The 23,563-nt window shown below is 44.0% G+C and overlaps 1 long non-coding RNA gene across 2 annotated transcripts in view; it reads right to left on the reverse strand.

Moving 5' to 3' along the window:
• Positions 1–1,466: 1,466 nt before the first annotated feature.
• LOC138760078 (uncharacterized) overlaps positions 1,467–23,563 on the reverse strand; it is a 28,953-nt gene continuing 6,856 nt past the window's right edge. Inside the window, exons 2-4 of one of the 2 annotated variants that reach the window (XR_011355381.1) lie at positions 21,292–21,402; positions 7,953–8,026; positions 1,467–1,532 (exon numbers count right to left, since the gene is read on the reverse strand). This is a non-coding gene — a long non-coding RNA (uncharacterized lncRNA). Of the gene's footprint in view, positions 1,533–6,704; positions 6,915–7,952; positions 8,027–21,291; positions 21,403–23,563 lie in introns of those variants that run through there. The other variant, XR_011355380.1, reaches the window with a different exon arrangement.

A 23,563-nucleotide genomic window follows, 5' to 3' on the forward strand; every position in this document is an offset into this window, starting at 1 on the left:
AAGGACCATATTTCTACATCAAAACAGTTAAGTTTACTAATCCAGATATACATCTTCCATTTCAAAATCTTGCTCATTCTTGCAGTACGAGAATAAATCATCTTCCACTTTTTACCCACTATAATTACTTGGTAATTTGATGTGATATCCATAGTTCTATACTCAACATCCCATCTTTCCTCAGATGTTTAATCATTACTTGGAACAGAGCCAGGTTGAATATTTCAATAATTAGTCTTTTTTTAAACCTGATTGATATGACTAAATGGAAGGCAGAAGCCTCAATTCTTGAAACATGATGATTATGGTCATACACATAGTAAAATGTACATATATGATAAAATTCTTCCTGAAGCTGAAGTTGTAATGAAAATCTGTAATAGTAAATTAACTGAATGAAATTAAAAGTCACAGCAAATACACAAGATAGATATAAATATGTACAGTAATCCTACTGCAAAAAAAAAGTGACTTGCAAAGTAGATAATCAGTGAACCAAGAGGATGTTCAAGAGTCCAATGTCTGTTGGAAAGAAACTGTTCTTGAAGCAAGAGGTGCTGGTTTTCAGGCTTCTGTACTTTCTACACAAAAGGTAGCAGTGAGAAGAGGTTGTGACCAGGGTGATAAGATTACTTATGATGTTGTCACCCTTCTTGAGGCAGCACTTCACAATGATGCATTAAATGGATGGGACGTCAAAAGCCTGTGATGGACCTACACAAACCTTCTGCATTCCTGGGCAGTTGAATTCCCAAACCAGGCTGTGATGCAACCAGCCAGTACACTTACCACTTGGAACAAGGAGCTGTATCCAATCTGAAAAGATCCTTCAGTATTCTGTCTCATAGAGATTAAAAGTACACAAAATCTCTTAGACTGCTGGAATTTGTGGAAATATATGCCAAGCAATTAAGCTATCCATCTATTGGCACTACAGGGTTCCCTGAGGAGTCCAATGAGGAGGCACAAGCTTCCTCAGATAGACCCCCACCCCCCAAAGTCACCAAAGTCAGATTTGTTTTGCCACATCTGAAGTTTCCTCAAGTTAATGCAGGAAAATAAAATGAAAGGGAAATTAATAGCAGATACATACAATCCCACCTGGTCCATTTAATATGGAAATTAAGTGGCTTTAATTGAGTGTGGGCAGGAGGCAATTTTGAATTGCATCATTAAAAACTAATGATGCCCTTGATAAGAAGCAAGGTTTATTCCATATGAATGATGTTCGATTTAAAATGTACTGTTGTAAATTCTAACTGTGTGTATACTCAACACTTATGACAGATCAACCCAGGAAGGAAGATATGTAGCATCGTTAGAGCTCCTTCATTTGCAAGAGGGCTGAGTATGATGTATTCATTGACGAGGAAAATAATTAACCAACTTCCGATATATTGCATGGTGTTCCACAAAGGGCATCATTTATAGGCTCCTACACCAACAATTTTTATTAGGCAATTACTGAGGAACTCAAGAGTTGTGAAATGAAGAACATTACCTGACCAAAGAAAGTCCAAAATTTGTATTCCCTTTAAGAAATAAAAATAAAAGACAAGGTACAATGAGAAAAGCAATTTAGCACATCTTGGGGCTTAATTGCACTGTATTCATAAATGCACCATTCTAATTAGCTAACTATTCATAGAACGAGCAGTGTATACATTACATTCATGTCATCATATAAAATGGGTTCTTCTGCTAAGGTTGAGGTTTTACTGGGTCTCAGCAGACAATGTACTTTGATTGAAAAATGTTAATTATCAGCATTCATTTACCAAAGTTGAAGTAAGCTCAAACTCAATACTGCAGATGCTGATCATCTGAATTTTTAAAAAAAAAAACAGAAAGTGCTGATACTACTCAGCAGTTTGGGAGAGGTAAGTCATAAACATTTTGCATTGGGGGAAAAAAAATCACCTATTGTGTTTCAGCGCTCAACGGTGGTGCAAAATGTGAGAACCGTACATTGATGAGAGCACACTTGGAGCACTGTGCATCGTTCCGATCACCCAGCCATAGCAAAAGTGTCTTGGCACAGAAAATATTTAAAACGATCCTGAGCAGCACGTTTTTCCACCCAAAGGGTAGCATGGAATCTGGAACAAGCTGTGAGAAGAAATGGTATAATTTAAAAGACATCCAAACAGTACATGGATAGGAAAGGTTTAGAGAAGTAAGGGCCGAACACAATCAAATGGGACTAGCTTGGGTAGACAACTTGGTCGGTATGAACAAGTCGGACTGAAGGGTGGATGCTGTAAAACTCTACAACTCTAAAACAGACTGAACAGCTAATATTTATTACAATTTGCTTTCTGAATCTATAAGCCAATTTCATTCCTCTCTTTAAAACAGCCTCATGTGAGAAAATTTTGAGGATTTAGAAATCCCAAAATCAAGTGAAAAAATGTAAAATTGATGACATCTCCTAAAACACATTTCACATAACTGTATTGACAAGTGGAAATAGAAAATTTATAAACCCAGGTTAATAATACAAAATTATACATTTGGATAGAAACCTGTACATTCTGTGCCATGAAGTAGAGAATCAAATTAATCTCCAATAGATTAATTTGATATTTGTTAAAAAAAAAACAAATTCAATGATTATGCATTAAGGAGTTCCACTATTTCAGAGTGAACCAGCCAAAACCACAAGGCTACTGACTTGCATCAGGCTATGTGATCTCAGCCAAGGGAAGTTTTAGAGTTAGACACTTTTCTGAGAATACATGCTGAATGTTACTTATTGAAGACAGATCTCAGAAAAGAAGGATTTGCTGAATTATACTCCAAGTTAAGGTCTCAATAAATAGAAACATCACATCTAACCATCAACTGACCTTGTGGGGGGATTTTAATTTCCCTTGTGTGAGGGGAATGCCTGAATCCTACTTGTTTAGAAGCCCATTTGTCAAAGCTGCTTGAATCCAGCTACCATGCAGGTACCTTCATTTCTCTCTGCTGTGCTCTTCTACACAGTCCAATTTGTCCAGCCACCGCTGACATTCAACATCAACTTTTAGCAGATGACGTGCCTCTCTCTTATAGTTACGCATACAAACTTTTTCCATATATTTAACACCTTCATGATTTTATTCAAATGCATCCTTTTTTAAAGTTTGTCTTGAAGACAGTAGATAATATCAAATGATGAGAGAACCAGAGGTGACTCGCCAACTATTTCATCTCTTAATAGCATTTTTGCAATAAAAATGCCAGGAAATCACCATCCCCATCTATTCACCAAGGCTACTCCAACAAATCCTACCAAACCCATAATATCCAGGGCTCCAGGTAAATAGGAACATCACAACTTGCAGGTTCCTTATTACACCGCATCCTGGAAACATATGGGTATTCTTTCTTGGTGGGTCCACCTGGAATAGCCTGCCCAACAGTAATATGGGAGTACCTTCACCAGAGGCTCAAGAAGATGGCCAACCAGTACCTTCTCAGTTTAAATCAGGAATGGGCAATAAATGCTGACCTTGCAGCCAAGTCTGGATCAGTTATATTCTTGTAAAATCAACTGTGTTTGCTATAATGCCATTGGTTGATCAGGAAGGATATTGACTATTTTGTTCTTTCATGATTAATTTTAAAATATCCTGAATGGAAAACATCCTTTGGTGGTGTTGTGAATTATCTACAGGAAGTGCAAATTACTTCAGTAATTGGGAATTTAGAAATGCAATTGAGAATACCAAAATAAGCCAAAAAGTCAGCGCTGGTATAACAGTGGTTAACGGTGCAATTATTCTCCGAGTTCATCTAACCTTACATGAGGTTACAGGACAGATTTTAAGTAATAGATTACGTTTCTCCAGGTATTTTGCAAATTTCACAAATACTAACTAAACAAGATATATCACATTCAAACTATGTCTAATATGAGTTCACATTGTGTGAGATGAGTAAAACTAATATGAAAATATGAGAGATTAATAAAGCCAGTATGAAAGGATAGATAATAGATAACAGAATGTAGGAATAAAGTTAGTCTGAATAAGATAAGGAAGGGTCTTCTAGCCTTTTAGAAAATCAGCAAGTTCCGCATATGTAATTAGTAATTAGTAAGTCCAGAGAAGAAACAAGCCTTCCGTCGCGCATGCTGCCATCTTCAGCGCAAACTCCGGGAGATCCAAAATGAGTGGTGGACTAGCCTCGCCAAACGAACCCAGCTCAGCGCGGACATTGGCGACTTCAGGGGTTTCTATGAGGCTCTAAAGGCTGTGTACGGCCCCTCACCCCAAGTCCAAAGCCCGCTGCGCAGCTCAGACGGCAAAGTCCTCCTCAGCGACAAGATCTCCATCCTCAACCGATGGTCAGAACACTTCCAATCTCTTTTCAGTGCCAACCGCTCAGTCCAAGATTCCGCCCTGCTCCAGCTCCCTCAACAGCCCCTAAGGCTAGAGCTGGATGAGGTTCCCACCCTGGATGAGACATATAAGGCAATCGAACAACTGAAAAGTGGCAAAGCAGCAGGTATGGATGGAATCCCCCCAGAAGTCTGGAAGGCTGGCGGCAAAACTCTGCATGCCAAACTGCATGAGTTTTTCAAGCTTTGTTGGGACCAAGGTAAACTGCCTCAGGATCTTCGTGATGCCACCATCATCACCCTGTACAAAAACAAAGGTGAGAAATCAGACTGCTCAAACTACAGGGGAATCACGTTGCTCTCCATTGCAGGCAAAATCTTCGCTAGGATTCTACTAAATAGAATAATACCTAGTGTCGCCGAGAATATTCTCCCAGAATCACAGTGCGGCTTTCGCGCAAACAGAGGAACCACTGATATGGTCTTTGCCCTCAGATAGCTCCAAGAAAAGTGCAGAGAACAAAACAAAGGACTCTACATCACCTTTGTTGACCTCACCAAAGCCTTCGACTCCGTGAGCAGGAAAGGGCTTTGGCAAATACTAGAGCGCATCGGATGTCCCCCAAAGTTCCTCAACATGATTATCCAACTGCACGAAAACCAACAAGGTCGGGTCAGATACAGCAATGAGCTCTCGGAACCCTTCTCCATTAACAATGGCGTGAAGCAAGGCTGTGTTCTCGCACCAACCCTCTTTTCAATCTTCTTCAGCATGATGCTGAACCAAGCCATGAAAGACCCCAACAATGAAGACGCTGTTTACATCCGGTACCGCACGGATGGCAGTCTCTTCAATCTGAGGCGCCTGCAAGCTCACACCAAGACACAAGAGAAACTTGTCCGTGAACTACTCTTTGCAGATGATGCCGCTTTAGTTGCCCATTCAGAGCCAGCTCTTCAGCGCTTGACGTCCTGCTTTGCGGAAACTGCCAAAATGTTTGGCCTGGAAGTCAGCCTGAAGAAAACTGAGGTCCTCCATCAGCCAGCTCCCCACCATGACTACCAGCCCCCCCACATCTCCATCGGGCACACAAAACTCAAAACGGTCAACCAGTTTACCTATCTCGGCTGCACCATTTCATCAGATGCAAGGATCGACAATGAGATAGACAACAGACTCGCCAAGGCAAATAGCGCCTTTGGAAGACTACACAAAAGAGTCTGGAAAAACAACCAACTGAAAAACCTCACAAAGATAAGCGTATACAGAGCCGTTGTCATACCCACACTCCTGTTCGGCTCCGAATCATGGGTCCTCTACCGGCACCACCTACGGCTCCTAGAACGCTTCCACCAGCGTTGTCTCCGCTCCATCCTCAACATCCATTGGAGCGCTTACACCCCTAACGTCGAAGTACTCGAGATGGCAGAGGTCGACAGCATCGAGTCCACGCTGCTGAAGATACAGCTGCGCTGGATGGGTCACGTCTCTAGAATGGAGGACCATCGCCTTCCCAAGATCGTGTTATATGGCAAGCTCTCCACTGGCCACCGTGACAGAGGTGCACCAAAGAAAAGGTACAAGGACTGCCTAAAGAAATCTCTTGGTGCCTGCCACATTGACCACCGCCAGTGGGCTGATAACGCCTCAAACCGTGCATCTTGGCGCCTCACAGTTTGGCGGGCAGCAACCTCCTTTGAAGAAGACCGCAGAGCCCACCTCACTGACAAAAGGCAAAGGAGGAAAAACCCAACACCCAACCCCAACCAACCAATTTTCCCTTGCAACCGCTGCAATCGTGTCTGCCTGTCCCGCATCGGACTTGTCAGCCACAAACGAGCCTGCAGCTGACGTGGACTTTTTACCCCCTCCATAAATCTTCGTCCGCGAAGCCAAGCCAAAGAAAGACAGAATTAGCAAGTTCTGCATATAAGAAGTTAGTAAGCCCTGAGGGTCGGGAAGGTGTGAATAAGGACAATGACATGATGGGACACTAACAGGATACCGCCTGGTCCTCCAAGTTCACAGAAACAGCACGTAGGCAGACAGGATTGCCTAATGCCAAACTTATCCAGGAGGCAGAAGAATGTTAGGGGAGGTGGGGGGGGGGGGGGGGGGGGGACACCTCTACACTGAAATGAACTGTATAAAAGTTGGGTGAGCCCCAGTATGTGTGAGTATTCCCAGGGTAAGGGGAAGCACCCAACTTTGCATTGTTGTATAATAAATGTTCTTTGTTCTCAATTTTTGTCTCGAGCAAATTCTATGAAGGTACTTCTGTTTCTCACAACATGAAATAATACTAAAGAATCTTAAAGTACAATGCAGGGAAAAACAACTGTTTTTTATATCAATTTCAAAACCTATCAAGTGCCAAAGTGTCCAACTTCATACATTTTTAAAGTTAGATCAAACAAACTGGTCGCTTTTCCCTGTACTGTACTTAGAGATAGTTGATAGTTCCATGTTGAAACCGTTGCTTTCTGTTCGATCACTTCAACTTGTTCTTCGATAATTATTAGACACAGACTTCATTTGTTTCTTACGAGTTACAGAGTTCTGTGCAGTCATCTTTGGATTGTGAATCTGATTCAAAATCAAAAATACAAGGATGAACTTCCAATTCTCTGAAGTAATGTTTTAAGTGAAGAATGAAATAAAGAATTAAACTGTAAGTGAAGGGCAAGAACTCGTCTCCAAGCATTATAAGCATGTGCATTTGTCTGAAACGCTGGAGAGAGGGGCAAGTGCGACAGCACGGCGGACGGAGGAGATATGGCACCCACTAACCCCCCCCCCCACCATTGAGTGAGGTCTCGAACAGTTTGTGCATCTCCCCCCACCCCCTAATGACCCCCCATCCCCTGATTAAATCTCTTCTGGTGCTGACTCTAAGAGAAGAGATTCAAGAAGAAGCTGAGAGGCAGCTTTTTTCACTCATGAAGGGTAATCTGCATCTCAAAGAAGTTGTAGAACTGGGAACGATTTTTGATGTTCAAAGAATATTTGGACTGATGTGTTGATAGGAAAGATTTAGAAGGAGAGAATCAGAATCAGAATTTATTGTCATGAACCTGTCACAAAATTTGTTTTGCAGCAGTATTACAGGTGCAATAAAGGAAGCCAAATGCAGGCAAATGGGACGACCCCAGATTAGCAGCATGGAGTTGAACAGTGGGGCTTGTTCTGGATTGCTTCTAGGAATCTATGTTTTCTTCCATAGGATTACATGCACAGAATTCCATCTTGCAGAACATAAACAGTTAAAAGACAGTTTTAACCATTGTAAAATATGTATGCCCTCTTCTTACATTGCAAATGGAACTTAAATGGACTAATTTTCTATGACGGTTCATACAATAAAGTCTTTTCTGTGATGATCCCAAACTACTGTAGTACTGCTTCCTGCTAGATAATTGTTTCCAATACTATTGTTTTTTTTCCCCCCATGCTATTTCTTTTATTGCACATTCAGGGAGATATATCTTGGTTTTTAGCCAGATAGTTCTTCATTTACTTAAGCATTTACAGATAAAGATTGCTGTAATTACCAGAATACCTGCTTATTTTCTAAGTATTATCTTGGCAACCAGCTGGCATTTACAACCAATTAACAAGCCTTACCATTAGTTGCATTGGAGTATCTTGGAGTCTGCCCATTGTTTGCTAATTTTCCCTCACAGATAATCAGCACGTCTCTAAAAAGGAGGGGGGGAAGCAAAAAGAAACGTCTATAAAAAAACAACTGCAGATATGGAAATTACCATGTGGTTTTGGCAGACAAAAGCCACCTTGTGAATCACTGATTGCCATAAATGTGGTTCTTAAGTATTCCCTTTGTCTCATCTTTTAAAAAAAATGCAAGTACCCGTGTTTCTACCATAAGCTACAACTAGCATTTGCTTGCCTGTAATTTAGTGAAATTGAGCAATTGTGGGGCAGAACAATTTGGGCCAAAACAGCTTGAGGGGAAAAAAAGATGAAAATGTGCCTGCTCCAATTAATGAAGATAAACCACTAAACGATTCTCTAATTATTTCCCAATTGCACTTAGTGGAGGTGATCTATCTATAAATTAGCTTGAGAAAATGAAGGGCTAACTTTTATTACATTGTTTCTAATCAGCAGGGATCTACCAGTGAATTAAATTGTCTGCTTGATACACGATTCTTATGTTGTACAAAATCTGTCAAAATGAACTTTCTGGAAAGCCATGATCTGAAAATAGGATTAATACTTCATGTTTTTACATATTGGGAAAGCTATTTCTAAAATATTATCAGTGAGTGTGTGACATTCTAAAAGGTGTACAATTCATAACTTATCCATCTTGTCACTTAGTAAATTATTTTTACTTAAATCCACACACAATGACAGAAGTCACAGTTATTTTAAATATGTAATAAAAACTGAAAATGCTACAAATAACCAGTAGGTTAGGCAGCATCGGTAGAGAAATCTGGCTTGCCTTACCAGATCCTGCTCATAGAAACCCCAGCATAACCAGGAAAGATTTTTGATCTATATCAGGACCTCATAGAACTGGAGGAGGTCCTTGGTAGATATGGCACCCATTAAATTCCGCCCCCCCCCCCACCCTAGCTGAGTGAGTTGATCCAACTTATTTATATTAGAGATACATTTTAAAGGACACTTTATAATCCAGGACCATTCTGGGATGAGAGCCCAAGAGAATGCATCCCAATCTTCACCTTTAATGCTTTCCAAACACTAGCTCTGTCAGAACCCCAATAATTTACTCCCTTTCCAAGCCTCTCTCCTCCCTCATTCAAAGACACATGTTCACCATTTCCTCAAAAACTGTTGCTGGATTGAAAATGTGCTTCAGGACTGAGCAGAGTTTTAAACTGAAATGCTGGCTGTTCACTTCCCTCCATGGATGCTGCCTGATCTGCTAAGTTTCTCCTGCAGTTTGGATTGTTTTGTTCTGGTTTGATGAAAACTTTGTTTCTTCCAGCTCTCCATATAAATCTTGTGAAGTAGGCCAAGGGCCATCAAGGGCCACTTGGTTCACTGTTAACCTGCAATCATCATAATAAACTATGTTCTCACTCTAAACATTCCTATAATTGGTGTTGTGTTGTCCACTCACCCTCACATTTAAAATGAATACCATTCCACTGTATTCTATCCAACTCTTCACTCACCTGTTTCTTCAACTCAAACAGGACAGGTTGAAGTTTAGAATCATTTCGGTTTTGCACCTGGCTTGACATGGAAACAAACACTATAAACCAGTGGTCTCAACCTTTTTCTTCTCACTCACATATGCCATCAGTGCTCTGTAATTACTAAGGGATTGTTTAAGGTGGTATGTGAGTGGGAAGGGAATGTTGAGAATCACTGCTCTAAACCCAATTGTTACGGAAATATTTTGCTTGCAAAAAAAACCGTCATTGGCCCATTTCCTATGGAGTTATGAAACCATGCACATAACGAGTCAATTAGGTACGATCAAAACAGTGATTTTCAAACTCTCTTTCCACATACCACCTTAAGCACCTGTAGCATAGGGAATAGTGATAGATGAATGGAAAGAAGGTTGAGAACCATTGCTATAAACAATTACAACCTTGCGCGTATGCTTTCCCATTAATATGTCTTAATATTAATTTGAAGTGTCCATGCTAAACACCTGCACACAATACAAAAAAGTGCTTGAAGAACTCAGGAGGTCATGGAAAGCAATAAGCATTTTCTGGGCCTGAGCTCTTCATCAGGAAGACATCTCTCCATTTGGCTTCAGATTCAAAGCCAAGTTTTGCCCATCAATGATATTGATCAATATAATCAGCTATTCTGATGATCAAGTATTGTGCACTTATTTCACTTGGCCTAGACTTAAAAAGCTTCATCTGAATGGACTCTGAGGTTCACTGTACTGTACTCTCTGTTCGTGATATTAAGCTAACAGATTTAGACATGTATCCTTCCCCATGAATGAGCAATGCACTGCCATGTCACTGCTGCTCTTGATATGTTAACGATTAACCATTTACTTTCTTGAAGTTCTTTCTACTCTCTCCCACTGTGGCTTCACAGCTACCAGATCAAAATTCTATTAAACAAGAAATCTGCAGATGCTGGGTCGAGTGCAATACACGTATGTTCCAGTGTTACTTTGAGATCTGCTTAGTTTCTCCAGCAATTTTATGCATTGAGAAAAATTTCCATTGTTTATGCTGGTTTCAACGGGATTTCTTGCAGAGAAAATCTCCTGTGAAGAAATCACTTCTTTCATTATATGTTTTGTCTTTAAACTTTAATATGTGCTGCAAATGATCTCCATTACTTTTGTTGCTCCAATTTACACCACTCTCAGCCCCCTGCTCTGGCTTCCGCATCCAAACTTCAATCTCAGCCACTGCTCCGTTTGTGACTGTCTTCTTCTGCATTCTGGATGACTCTTTTTTTTGGGTTCTGAGGTGGCTGATGGTAGTCACAGATAAGTTAGGAAGTGATTGACAGGTCAGGCAGTGAACCCCTTACCACTGCTTGTGAAGGGCTTCTACGTACTCTCAACACAGTTCTCAGCACCATCCCAAAAGATGTTTGTGTGGTCATAGGCCAGACATTCCCAGGAAAAGGTGGGAAATGAGGCTTTACATCTTAAATCTTTTCCTCTGTCCAGCTGGTAAACTCTTCCTGTATCCAAGTTCAGAATTAAGTCTCTCTTTTCAAGTTAACATGGCCTGCCCAATGGAAACGACCAAGTGTAATATGGGCATCAGTTCTAGCAGCATTGAATTGGGAGGCGACACGGATGTTGGTACATTACTCCTTCGTGTTATATGGCGAGCTCTCCACTGGCCACCGTGACAGAGGTGCACCAAAGAAAAGGTACAAGGACTGCCTAAAGAAATCTCTTGGTGCCTGCCACATTGACCACCACCAGTGGGCTGATATCGCCTCAAACCGTGCATTTTGGCGCCTCAAACCGTGCATTTTGGCGCCTCACAGTTTGGCGGGCAGCAACCTTCTTTGAAGAAGACCGCAGAGCCCACCTCACTGGCAAAAGGCAAAGGAGGAAAAACCCAACACCCAACCCCAACCAACCAATTTTCCCCTGCAACCGCTGCAACCGTGTCTGCCTGTCCTGCATCGGACTTGTCAGCCACAAACGGGCCTGCAGCTGACGTGGACATTTACCCCCTCCATAAATCTTCGTCCGCGAAGCCAAGCCAAAGAAAAGAAAGAAGAAATCTGGAAGATCCTGCAGAGACAGGATTGGTGCATTCATTTCAATGCCTTAAGGTGCCTGCTGCATATGACACAATGCCATTGTGTTCTGAACTTGATCCGAACAAAATTATTTTGGGTTTTTCCACTGAGATTAGAGATAAAAAACTAGAGGACATGGGTTAAGGGTGAAAGGGGAACAACTTTGAAAGAACATTAGGGGAAACTTGATCGCAAAGAGAGTGGTGGAAGTGAGGAATGAGCTGCCAGCTGATTTAGTAAATGCAGGCTCAAATTTGACATTTAAAAAAAAATTTGGACAGGTACCTGGATGGAGGGATATGGTCCAGGTACAGGTCAATTGAACTAGGCAGAATAGTTTAGTACAGACTAGAAGGGCTGAAGGGCCTGTTTCTGTATTGTATTTTTCTACAATTCTATGGTTCATTCACTCCATCAACGTTTTGCACACAAAGTCACATTTGAGATCCAGAGTATTTAATAATGAGCTGATTGTCTTTGAACCAGTTTGTTCCCCATGTTCACTTTCTGCACAAGCCCTAAAGGTCTAATCAAATGGAGGTCTTGCTATTGCACCTCTCTCCCAAGCAGAGACCTGGTATTGGACAGTGGAACTAGATGACTGTCCTCAAGTTCAAGTTCTTTATTTATATAGCACATTTTTTCAACTTGCATTGACCAAAATGCTCCAAAACCAAAGCAATCAATCAAAACAAGTACAACTATTTGCAAAACAACTGGTTAAGGTGTTATAAATATACCAAAATTGCAGTGAATAGTCCAGCACTGTCGCAGGTTAGGAACGTCCAAAGGGTTTCAGATGTTAAACGCTAACGACAGAAGGTACATTTTTAACCTGGATTTAAAGCAGTTGAGGAAGGGGGCTAGTTTAATGGTCAGGAGAATGCTGTTCCACAGTTTGGGGGCCACAACCGTGAAGGTCTGCAGAACAGCTAGGCGTCCTGCTGTAGCTGGCCTGAACTGCTTGGGAACAGAGTAGGGTATAAGCAGATCTGAAATATTTTGGGGGCAAGGCCATTGAGGGCCTTGTATGTAAATATCAGCAGCTTGGTCAATTCTGAGCAGCAGCCGCCGCCACTTAAGGGAGGCTAAAATTGGGATGATATGGTTCCTCCTCTTGGCACCTGTCATTACTCTAGCTGCGGCATTCTAATCCAACTGGAAGCGGGTTAGGGAGGACTGGCTAATCCCAGTGTATAGGGAGTTAGCATCGTTCAGACATAAGAATACAAAGCCGTGAATAACATTTTCGAAGTCCTTGAGTGCCTACAGTTTTATTTCAACAATGGTGTGGAGCTGGAAAAAAGCAAGCCTTCATCACGGCATTGACCGATTTGTCAAATTTGAAGGCAGAGTTGAATAGCACCCCAAGTGACTTAACATAGGGTTTAATAAGAGTGGATAGATTACCTAGGGAGTCGTGCAACATTTTGGTGAACTTGGGGGGGGGGAATTAAATAGGATGATCTCAGATTTTGTCTCATTAAGTTGGAGGAAGTTCCAGGCCATCCAGCATTTTATCTCTTCCAGACAGTTGGTGAGGTTGGTGATTTTTGACTGGTCATCGGTTTTAGGAGAAGGTAAAGCTGGGTGTTACCGGTGTAACAGTGGAAGGAGATGTTTCTGCATGATGTGCCTGAGGGAGAGTATGTCCAGATAGAAAAAAATGGACCAAAGATGGATCCTTGCAGAAACTTGCCCATGTTGACTGTGACACCCTGTCAGTGAGGTAAGATTTGAACCAGCTCAGGGCCACACCATTGATGCTGACCTCCTGCTGGAGATGTTCTATCAGAAGAGCGTGATCAATGGTGTTGAATGCTGCGCTGAGGTATAGGAGCATTAGAACAGCGGCACTGCCTGAGTCCGTGGTGCGTAGTAAGTCATTCTATACCCTCAATAAGGCTAACTCCATGCTGTGGTGAGCCTTGTATCCTGACTGAAACTTTGTTATTTTATTTTGGTGAAGATAAGGAGATAGTTGGTTAAATATTACTTGTTCAAGGGTGTTGGAGAGGAAAGTTTTGAAACAGGTCTGTAATTTTGGGGGATAGTGGGGTCAAGGTTATGGCGTTTTTTTGGGAGGGACTGAACCACTGCACATTTGAACCATTTTGGGACAGAGCCAGTGACTAGGGAGCTGTTGATGGAGAGGATGCTCGGACTTGCAATGTCGAAGACATTCTTCAAGAGGGATAGTGTAAAGGGGGCAGGTTGTAGGCTTCATAGATAACACGATCTTTCTGAGAGTGGTTTGTGTGATGGGACTGAAACTGTTCAGGTTATGAGGACGGAGCTGCAGTCCAGTTAGGTTATGCATGGTTTTGGTGGTGGGTGGGGGGGGGGGGTGGGGGGAAGAAGAAGAGGGATGTTTTCCTAATGTTCTCAACTTTGTTGATAAAGAATTTTTTAAATTCTTCATATTTGACAGGGGATGTGTCCAGGTTTGTAAAGGGTGGAGGGCATACAACCAAGTTTATGGTGGTAAAGTGGACTTTGTGGTTATGGGAGTGATTGGCAATTAGGTTGGTAGTGTATTTCATTCTCTTGGCCTTCACAACACCCTGAAATGTGTTTAGGATCTTGAGGCAGACATGGAGTTTGTCTCGCTTCCACCTCTGTTAAGCCTTCCTGCATTTTCTCCCTCGGGCCCTGGTCACATTGTTTAGCCAAGGCATCATCTTGGGCTTGGATTTTTTCAATTTGAGTGGAGCCACAGCATCGAAGATTGAAGAGCAGGTCACATTGTACAGGGAAATTAGCTCCTCAGCGTTGAGGGTGTGCCTCGATGGTGGGAGTACCTGGAGCTGCAATGAGGGCTCTTGTGAACTCCTCTGCAGTCCGAGAGTTAATACATCGGGAGTAGTGACAGTGGGGGGAAGATCAAAGGTGACGGCAGAATAGTCGGGGACACCTGTGTCAATTAATGTTAGATTGCTGATGATGAGGTCAGCTGACAGGACTAGATCGAGCGTGTGGCCTAGGTTGTGGATAGGTCCAGCAATAGATCGAAGTTGAAGGAATCCAATAGGTTCCAAACTCATCTACTAGGGGCTTCGATGGGGAAAAACATGAATATTGAAGTCTCCAAGTCTCCAACTTGGTCAAAGTTTTGCATGGTGTTAGGAATTTGGCGAATTGGGTAATGAAGTCTGTGCATTTTTGGTGGGCGGTATAGGAGAACAATTAAGAAGGGATTGACCAGGCCCACTTTGATTAGTTGGAACTCAAAGACATTATTCCCCAGGGTTGACTATGCAAGAGTTGAATTGGTCTTTAAATACAATGGCTAGACCCCCGCCCCATCCAAAGGGCCTTGGAGTTCTGAGAAGTTTACAGTTCTGCAGACAGAGCTCGTGTAGAGGGGCAGTCTGGTCTGCATTCAGCCAGGTTTCGGTCAGTACCTTGGGGAGTGAAGAAATCATTAAGGATGAGCATCTTGTTTGCCAAGGACCTAATGTTGAACAGAGCCATATTCGTTGGGACTGTGTTTTGATCCGATGATGGTGCGAATTTTCAGTGTGTGGAGGTTATGGGAGTCCACTCCACCATGCTTCATGGATGGCCCGGCGAGGAGGACCTGATAGTATATTAATGATAATGTTTATTGTCATATACATTGTGTAGTGTACATATGCACTGAAATTCTTATGTGCTGCAACCAAACAGGTACTTCAGGGAAAAAAACTAAAATAGAACTGTAGCGGCACACCACCACAGCAATCCGGCCAGCGCTCTAGGCAGCAAGTGCAACCAGGAGCCAGCAGACCGTGCAGCGGCTCTGGCCCCAGCAAGTGAACTAGCAGTCATACGGCCAAGGCAGCATAGGGGCCAGCATTCCCAACATGGTGCTGGCCACTGCTGCACAGCCAACAGCTTGGGAATAGCATGCAGGGAAGAAGGCATTGTAATAAGGGGGTCCTGCACATGGGAAACCCGCTATAGTTATGCTGGCAGTAATGTCAGTTGATGGGGCAAACAGTGGGAATGCCAACAGTATAAAAGCTGGGCTTCAGCCCCAATAAAACACAGAACTATACCTCGCTACACCCGTGTGTGTCTTTCTTAGAATAGCATGCGGCTACAATTGGTGACCCCAATGGTTTAGATGGCATCTAAACCCATCAGTCCACGCAGTCATCATGAAGCTGCTGACCTTCTGAATGAATGAGCTCCACTTCTGGTTCAGGCTGAGGCACAGTTTCAGATCTAGCAGCTCACAGCAAAATCCACCCTGTACTATCACATGCTGAGTGCCCTGGACCAGGACACAGCGAACCCAGTGGCCAATTTCATCCAGGCGCCCCCGTCGGAAGCCACATACACCACCTTCAAATAGCTGCTTAGAGACCTTTGGGCTTTCATGACAAGAGAGAGGGACATATTTGCTCCACTTAGATGGGCTAGGGGACAGCCCCCCCCCCCCCACATCAGCCCTGATGAACAATATACTGGCCCTCATCAGGGAGCATGAATCCTGCATAATGTTTGACCAGGCATTCTTAGAGCAATTGCCTGAAGACGTCCAACTACTCCTGGCAGACGCCGACTTCATTGACCCCCAAGAAAGTCGCAGCATAAGCGGACATCTCGTGGAAGCAAAAGAGAGAGTGTTCGGTGTCCGTGGGGCTCATTGCCATACCCCACCGCCAGACCTGGGCCAAACCGCAGAGGGAGCAGCAACCCCACAAGGGAGGTGATCCCAATAACCAGTGGTGCTTCTACCACCAACGATGGGGCTCCGGAGCCTGCCGATTCCAACCACCATGAACATACCAAGGAAGCACCGGGACGAGCCATCATCGATGACCATGATAATTGGCCATAAAGACAGCCTCCAGTATGTGAGGGACTGTCAATCAGGGCGGCAGTTCCTCATGGACACAGGAGTGGAGATCAGCATCCTGCCCAGGTGGGGCAGGAAACCAGAAACTGGCAAGTGGGCCCCATGTTGAGATCTGCCAACAACAGCACCTTCAGGACCTATGAGACATATAGGGTCCAACTGCAGTTGGGAGGCACCCTCTTCTCATAGATGTTCTCCAGCAGTGAATTAACTGCACCTCAGGGCAGATTTCCTACATGTCCACAGCCTGCTGGTGAACGTAAAAGGCTGGAGACTCATCCATGCAAAGACGTTCCAGACCTTCCCTCTCAAGGATGCCAGACTCCCCCATCCGCCAAAAACCTGGACTCAATGCAGAGTTCCACAGATGAGTATGCCAAGATCCTCGCAGAGTTCCCGACAGTACTTACCCTCCAGTTCACCTCAGAGATACACAAACACAGATTGTGACCTTACATCCTGACCCAGGGCCCACCGCTCCATGTAAGAGCCAGACGACGACCCCCAGAGAAGATCCAACTAGCTAAGGAGTTCAAAAAGCTGGAAGAACTGGGCATAGTACAGTGGTCAGAGAGCCCATGGATTTCACCCCTGCACACGGTGCCCAAAGCCACTGGGAGTTGGTGACTACCACCAGCTTAACGAAACCACTACACTAGATTGCTACCCCATGTCACACATACAGGACTTTGCAGCTAACCTGCATGGAGCAACAACTTTCTCTCATGGACCTTGTGCAGGGATACCATCAAATCCCCTACACCCTGAAGGCATCCCAAGACTGCCATCATTACCCTGTTCGGCTTGTCTGAATTCCTACACATGCTGTTTGGGCTGAAGAATGCCGCACAAATCTTCCAGTGGTTGATGGGCGTGGTGGGCCGAGACCTGGAAGGCACTTTCATCTACCTCAATGACAGCCTGGTGGTGAGTAAAGACCGACAAGAACACTTGGTGCATCTCCGCAACCTCTACACCCAGCTTAGTGAGTTTGGACTGTAGATCAGCCCAGCCAAATCCCAGTTCTGGTTGGAGGCCATTGACTTCCTGGGCCATAGGATAACCAAGGAAGGGGCCACACCAGTGGAGGGCAACTGAAAGTTTCCTAGGCCCAGCTCAACAAAGGGACTGCAGGAGTTTGTGGTGATGATCAACTTTTAATCACAGATTCATCCCCTCAACGGCCAGAAACAAGCAGCTCTTATTCGCCGGCAATGCGGACAAAGCCAAGGACATAACCTAGGACACAGAGTCAGAGGAGGCCTTCGTAAAGTCCAAGGAAGCACTGGCGGGCTCTGCTCTTTTAGCACAGCCCAGGATGGATGCTCCAACAGCCCTGACAGTGGACGCCACAGGAATGGTGATCAGCAGAGTTCTGGAGCAGCGGATCGGAATGAGCTTGCTGCTGCTGGCTTTTTTCAGTCGGCATCTGTATCCTCTAGAACTGAAGTACAGCACTTTCAACCGGGAGCTACTGGCTCTGTACCTAGCCATCCACTACCACTGATACTTCCAACCCTTGACCTTTGCCCTGGCAAAAATCTCGGACTCCTTCTAAGCTCACCAACAGTGTCATCTATCATACATCTCCAAGTACACATCTCAGGCAAAGACAACATGGTGGCAAACACACTGTCCAGGCAGACCATCCACGCACTATGAAAATGAGTGGATTTCGTGGCACTGGCAGAGGTGCAACAAGATGATAAGGATATGTCCCAGTATAGGACAGCCATTTCAGGACTGCAACTCCAGGATATCCCGGTCAGCGATGTGGCCACCAGACAAGACAGACCTATTGTCGCCATGGCTTAGAGACGACAAGTTTTCGATTCCATCCACAGACTGGCTCATCCATCCATCAGGACCTTGGTAATGCTGGTGGCCAGCAAGTATGTGTGGCATGGTCTCCAAAAGCAAGTCAGAGGGTGGGCTAAGGCGTGCACGCAGTGCCAGACAGCCAAGGCACAGCAGAACACCAAGACCCCACCGCAGCACTTCAAGACAGCGGAGTGAAGGTTTGACCATGTCAATGTGGACATTATGGGACCCCTACCAGTATCCCAGGGTTTCCGCTACTTGTTCACAATGGTCGACTGCTTCACAGCTAGCCAGAAGCAGTCCCGTTAGCAAGCACCTTCATAATTTCCTGAGCCAGAGCCCTCACCTCCTCCTGGGTAGCACAGTTCAGCATACCATCCCACATCACTTCAGACAGAGGGGCCCAATTCACCTCCAGCCTCTGGTCCAACCTCGCGAGTCTGTGGGGCGCTCAGCTACACCACACTACAGCCTATCACCCTCAATTGAACGGGCTGGTGGAGCGCTTCCACAAACACCTCAAGTCCACACTCATGGCCAGACTACATGGACCTATCTGGGTGGATGGCCAACCATGGGCACTATTGGGGATCTGCACTGGACCCAAGGAGGACCTCAATACCTCTTCTACAGAACTAGTAATAAGAAGCTCCACTGGTGGTCCTGAGGGAATTCACACCATCCCAGGATAAGCAACTGGATGACAATTTAGAATATTAGTTATAGAATATCTAGTTAGGAGAATTATGATGAAGAAGCCATCACACAGACTTTTGCCAGTAAGATGGGAGAGAGAGAAAGTAACCAAGGACATTTCAGACAGGTATCAATTCTCATCTCGTCTACTGAGCCATATCGTAATGCCTGCCTGATCTCTTTAACACAATAGTGCTAAATGACTACTACCTGTTAGACGTTATCTAAAGGCTGCAGTAAGCGTCCAGCACCACTCAGTCCCTGAATGGCATTGTTTCAGTGCTGAAATTTTGGTTGTCATTGTCAACTTCAAGAATCTAAGATTACTATGAAACTAGCCATTTCCATGTATAAATTGGACCAGAAATCAGGGAGCCAGAGAATAGGTAGTGTGGGGAGTTAAAAAGATTTGTGGGCAATGGAAGGGAGAGAGGGGGTGGGAGGAGAGAGGCGGGGAGGGGGGGAGGAGGGGGGGAAGGAGGGGGGGAGAGGGGGGGAGGAGGGGGGGAGGAGGGGGGGAGGAGGGGGGGAGGAGGGGGGGAGGAGGGGGGGAGGAGGGGGGGAGGAGGGGGGGAGGAGGGGGGGAGGAGGGGGGGAGGAGGGGGGGAGGAGGGGGGGAGGAGGGGGGGAGGAGGGGGGGAGGAGGGGGGGAGGAGGGGGGGAGGAGGGGGGGAGGAGGGGGGGAGGAGGGGGGGAGGAGGGGGGGAGGAGGGAGGAGGAGGGAGGAGGAGGGAGGAGGAGGGAGGAGGAGGGAGGGGGGAGGGGAGAGGGGGAGGAGAGGAGAGGAGGAGGAGAGGAGAGGAGAGGGGGAGGAGGGGGGAAGGGGGAGGGGGGAAGAGGGAGGAGAGAGAAGAGAGAGAGGGGGGGGTTCTTAAAATACCTGGAGAAAATTTAGGCATTAAAAGAAGCCATTTATCAGTGTACATTTTTCACACATTACTTCATGGTAGCAGGGAAACACCATTGCTGATCACCATTTTTTGCCATTATTTGAGTCATTTATTTCTTTCAGAAGAGTAGCCACTTTTGAACTTTTTCAAATAAACCCCTTCTTGAACAGGTGCAAACAATCCTGGCCAATTACTTAACAGTCTGCAAACTTAAGCCACTTTCAGGGGCATTCCCACCAAGAATGCGCCTGCAGAAGCAGATTCAGACCTGTTGAATGGTCATTCAGGTGGCAGCGCTAAAAGCGCAGCACTGACCATCTGAAAGGGACAGCTGCACAGGAGGTGCCTCAGAGCACACTCCTCCTCCTGTCCCTTCAGGACATCAGGGTTGGGGCGGCCAACGTGGTCATCAACACCGGGGGGACAGTCAGGCGTTCGCCAGATGATTGTCATCCCCTTAGCAGCCGCTTTCAGGCAACTGCATTCAGGTGCCTAGGGGGACTTCAGTGCTCCAGTGATTATCCCTCTCAGAGGAGGGTTGGAAAATGTGCCTCAGAGGCACCTCCTGCTCTTTCAGGTGGTCTCCCGACAGCCGCATAGGGGTAGAATATGTGGCTTTACATCAGGGTATTTTGGCCACCTGAAAATGCCTTCATTGCTAAAGTTTGGTCAGTCTAAATGGGGCTTCTATCTCAGGAGATTAAATAAGGAGTTTCTTGTCCATGGTCAATAAGTAAAGTTAGAATGGTGTATGGAAAACAAGTAAAACTGAAGAAAAAGTAGACATGAGAAACAAATGATCATGAATAAATTAAGAAATTCAATAAAACCATTTTCTTGATAGAGTTAAAATATGAAGAAGTTGAGATGAATTGCCAGTAAAGGAGGTGGAAACAGATACAATAACAACATTTAAGAGCCTTCCAGATATCCAAAGGCAGATGAAGAGATCGAGGGATCATTAAACGACAACTTTAGTTTGATTTGCACCTTGGGACTGGCACAGACGTGGAATTGTGTTCCTGGGGGGTATTATTCCATGAATTATTTTAAGGGGAAGTGAGCCAAGCAGCAAAACTGTAGAAGGGTGTGTAATGTGAAAACAAGCCTGATTGGAGGATGCTCTAATGGACTATAAATACCAGCATGGAGTAAATTACAACTTAAATTCTCTCATTTTAAGTGATATTCAGAAACTGAAAAAGGCCACAAGCAAATCAGAACAACACTTCATCTTCCTACTGACCACCATTGAGGACAAATTAAAGTTGGTTCTTTTTCCATTTCAGATCTAACTGCATGTTGTAGCATTTAATGGTTCAAAAACCATTCAAGAAATATCTTGGAGGCAAATTATACCCCAAATAAGGATGTCAGGAAGTGGTTCAGATTGAGCCATACATGACATAACATTTGTTGAGAAAACGGTGCTTCAAATGCTTACTGCAGTGTACATTTTTACTGGTACCTTTAACTCAGAATATCCACTTTCAAACCACCCTTGTTTTTGGTTAAAAACACTCCAATTTTCTTTAAGATGAGGACTCTTCAATCTTGATTATAAATTAACCTAATGTTCCTGCAAATGGAAAGGAATTTCAATCAATAATTGGTTAAATTGAAATTTAACAGAGAATGCCTAAAAACTTCTATTCCATTGAAACGTAACAACTCACTAACAGAGACAGGATACCCAAGTGAGCAGGCAGCCAGCAAGTTTCTGGACAACTGGGACAGTGAGAAAATTAAAAGCTTTTTTTTTTAAACAGCAGAGGGAGTCTCTGCCACTGAGACCCAACCATGGGAATAGAGGGGCCGCGTCCCCACAACCTGCTACTCAGTTATAAATTATGCCGGCTGGCCAAACGTGTACAGTACCTGATCTTTGTTACTTGCTTATATGAACAATTACACCCACATTAGCAAGGAAGGAATGATAAATATTACTGTAAATGCCTCACTACAGACATGGTGGCATCCAAAATGTTAGTGAAGCAAATGAAAAATATTAAAATGCTTCATGCCAATAAATAACATCGATAAAGGAACACCATGCCAGAAGAGATGTTCCTCTTGCCATGAGGCCATTTTTTTTCATGTTTATAACAGTTTACTGAATTATTATGAGCACATTGCTGTAAATATTGCTGCTTTAATTGTTAAAATGCTACTGCTTTCACAATTATTTTAAAATTTATCAAGGGAAATACTTCCTTGCTCTCGACTACCTAAGGTACTGAACTCAGATAATGATCTTCACTTTGTAACTGAGATAAATAAAGAATTGAATAAAGGAATTGGGGATCCTGCAATATTTCCACTACTCCCATCAAACCCAGACAGCAGGAATAGTGGAATGTGCAAATAGATCATTAAAAAATTAAACTGGCAAAATTGACTAAGGAAACAGGGCTAAAATTGGCCAAAACTGCTACCCCTAACATTATTTAGAATGTGAGTGACACCACAGGTTAAGTCGGGGCTATCTGCTGCAGAGATGGTCCACGGACAGCCAATTCGGACACTTTGGGGAGCAAAGCCCACACTGCCTGTGGGGATGAAATTATCATCATCAGGCCATAACATGAGAAAATATTCTAGTAATCTAACCAAGACTTCTTCATGTGGTGTATTCACAGGTACATCAAGTCCACCTAGAGGAGGGTAATCCAACAGAACGTGGTGAATATCCTAACGTCGAATCTGAAAATTACATCCTGGTGAGGAAATGGGATCAGAGGAAATTGAGAACTTAGTGAGGAACGACCATTCTAGGTGCTGTTAAACAACACTGACTGCAGTAAAGATTGAAGGACACCTTCACTGGATACACCAAACAGACTGAAGGAAAAAGGCCCAACTAAAAACCTAAAGACTCTAACATGAACTTTATTGTTATGACTTTTTGGCGCCTTGATACGCGAACTGAATCTCAGAGTCATGACTGAAAAGACAAATTTTGGGTGACAAGTTAATACTTTACAAGGAGTGATAATGGATTTTTAAGATGAAACAGATCACAGACAAGTGAAAGTCAGGACAAACACGTGGAGGACAGCAAGGTAACAGGACATCTTTTGGGACTCACAGATACGTAGCCATACCAAAGCTGGGAGAAAGTTGATTTAAAACTTTACTATATACACAATGTTTTTTGACATAGGACATATCCACGGCTGACTACCAATTTGACGTGGTCCTGTTAACTGGGATATGTGGTTTCCCCCTACAGCTCATATACAGAAGCTACACTAATACCCTGATTGGCCAGAGGTAACGGGGTTCAGAATAAAGAGGATGGAGCAGGTCTTTTATAATTCTGTTTTTAAGAGCTGATTCGCTGACTCAGCATTGGGGGGCTATTGGAAAATTAAACAGCTAAGGGACTCCCAATTAGCTGGGAAAGTGGTTTCCTCAGCTATCAGTGGAGATGGTTGCCATCCATGCTGTGACAATGGACCCTGGTTTTATTGCGGCTGGTTGTGGGGAGACCTGTAACATTATAGATCAAGGCTGTTGTACGTAGAGTTCTGACAACATCACTAAATGAGTGAACCACATGCAAACTGAGAGATACAGGATTTGCATAACGGTGGTGCGAAATGTCTGACTGCCTGCACATATCCCTTTCCACAAAGCTTTGGCACTGGATTTTTAAAAAAACTTATTATGCTCCCAGCTATCTAGTTACCCTTATAGATTTACTGTTTTAATGATGTCCAAGTTTTCTTCACAGACCT

Source organism: Narcine bancroftii, chromosome 4 (assembly GCF_036971445.1).
Source record: "Narcine bancroftii isolate sNarBan1 chromosome 4, sNarBan1.hap1, whole genome shotgun sequence".
Classification (NCBI taxonomy): domain Eukaryota; kingdom Metazoa; phylum Chordata; class Chondrichthyes; order Torpediniformes; family Narcinidae; genus Narcine; species Narcine bancroftii.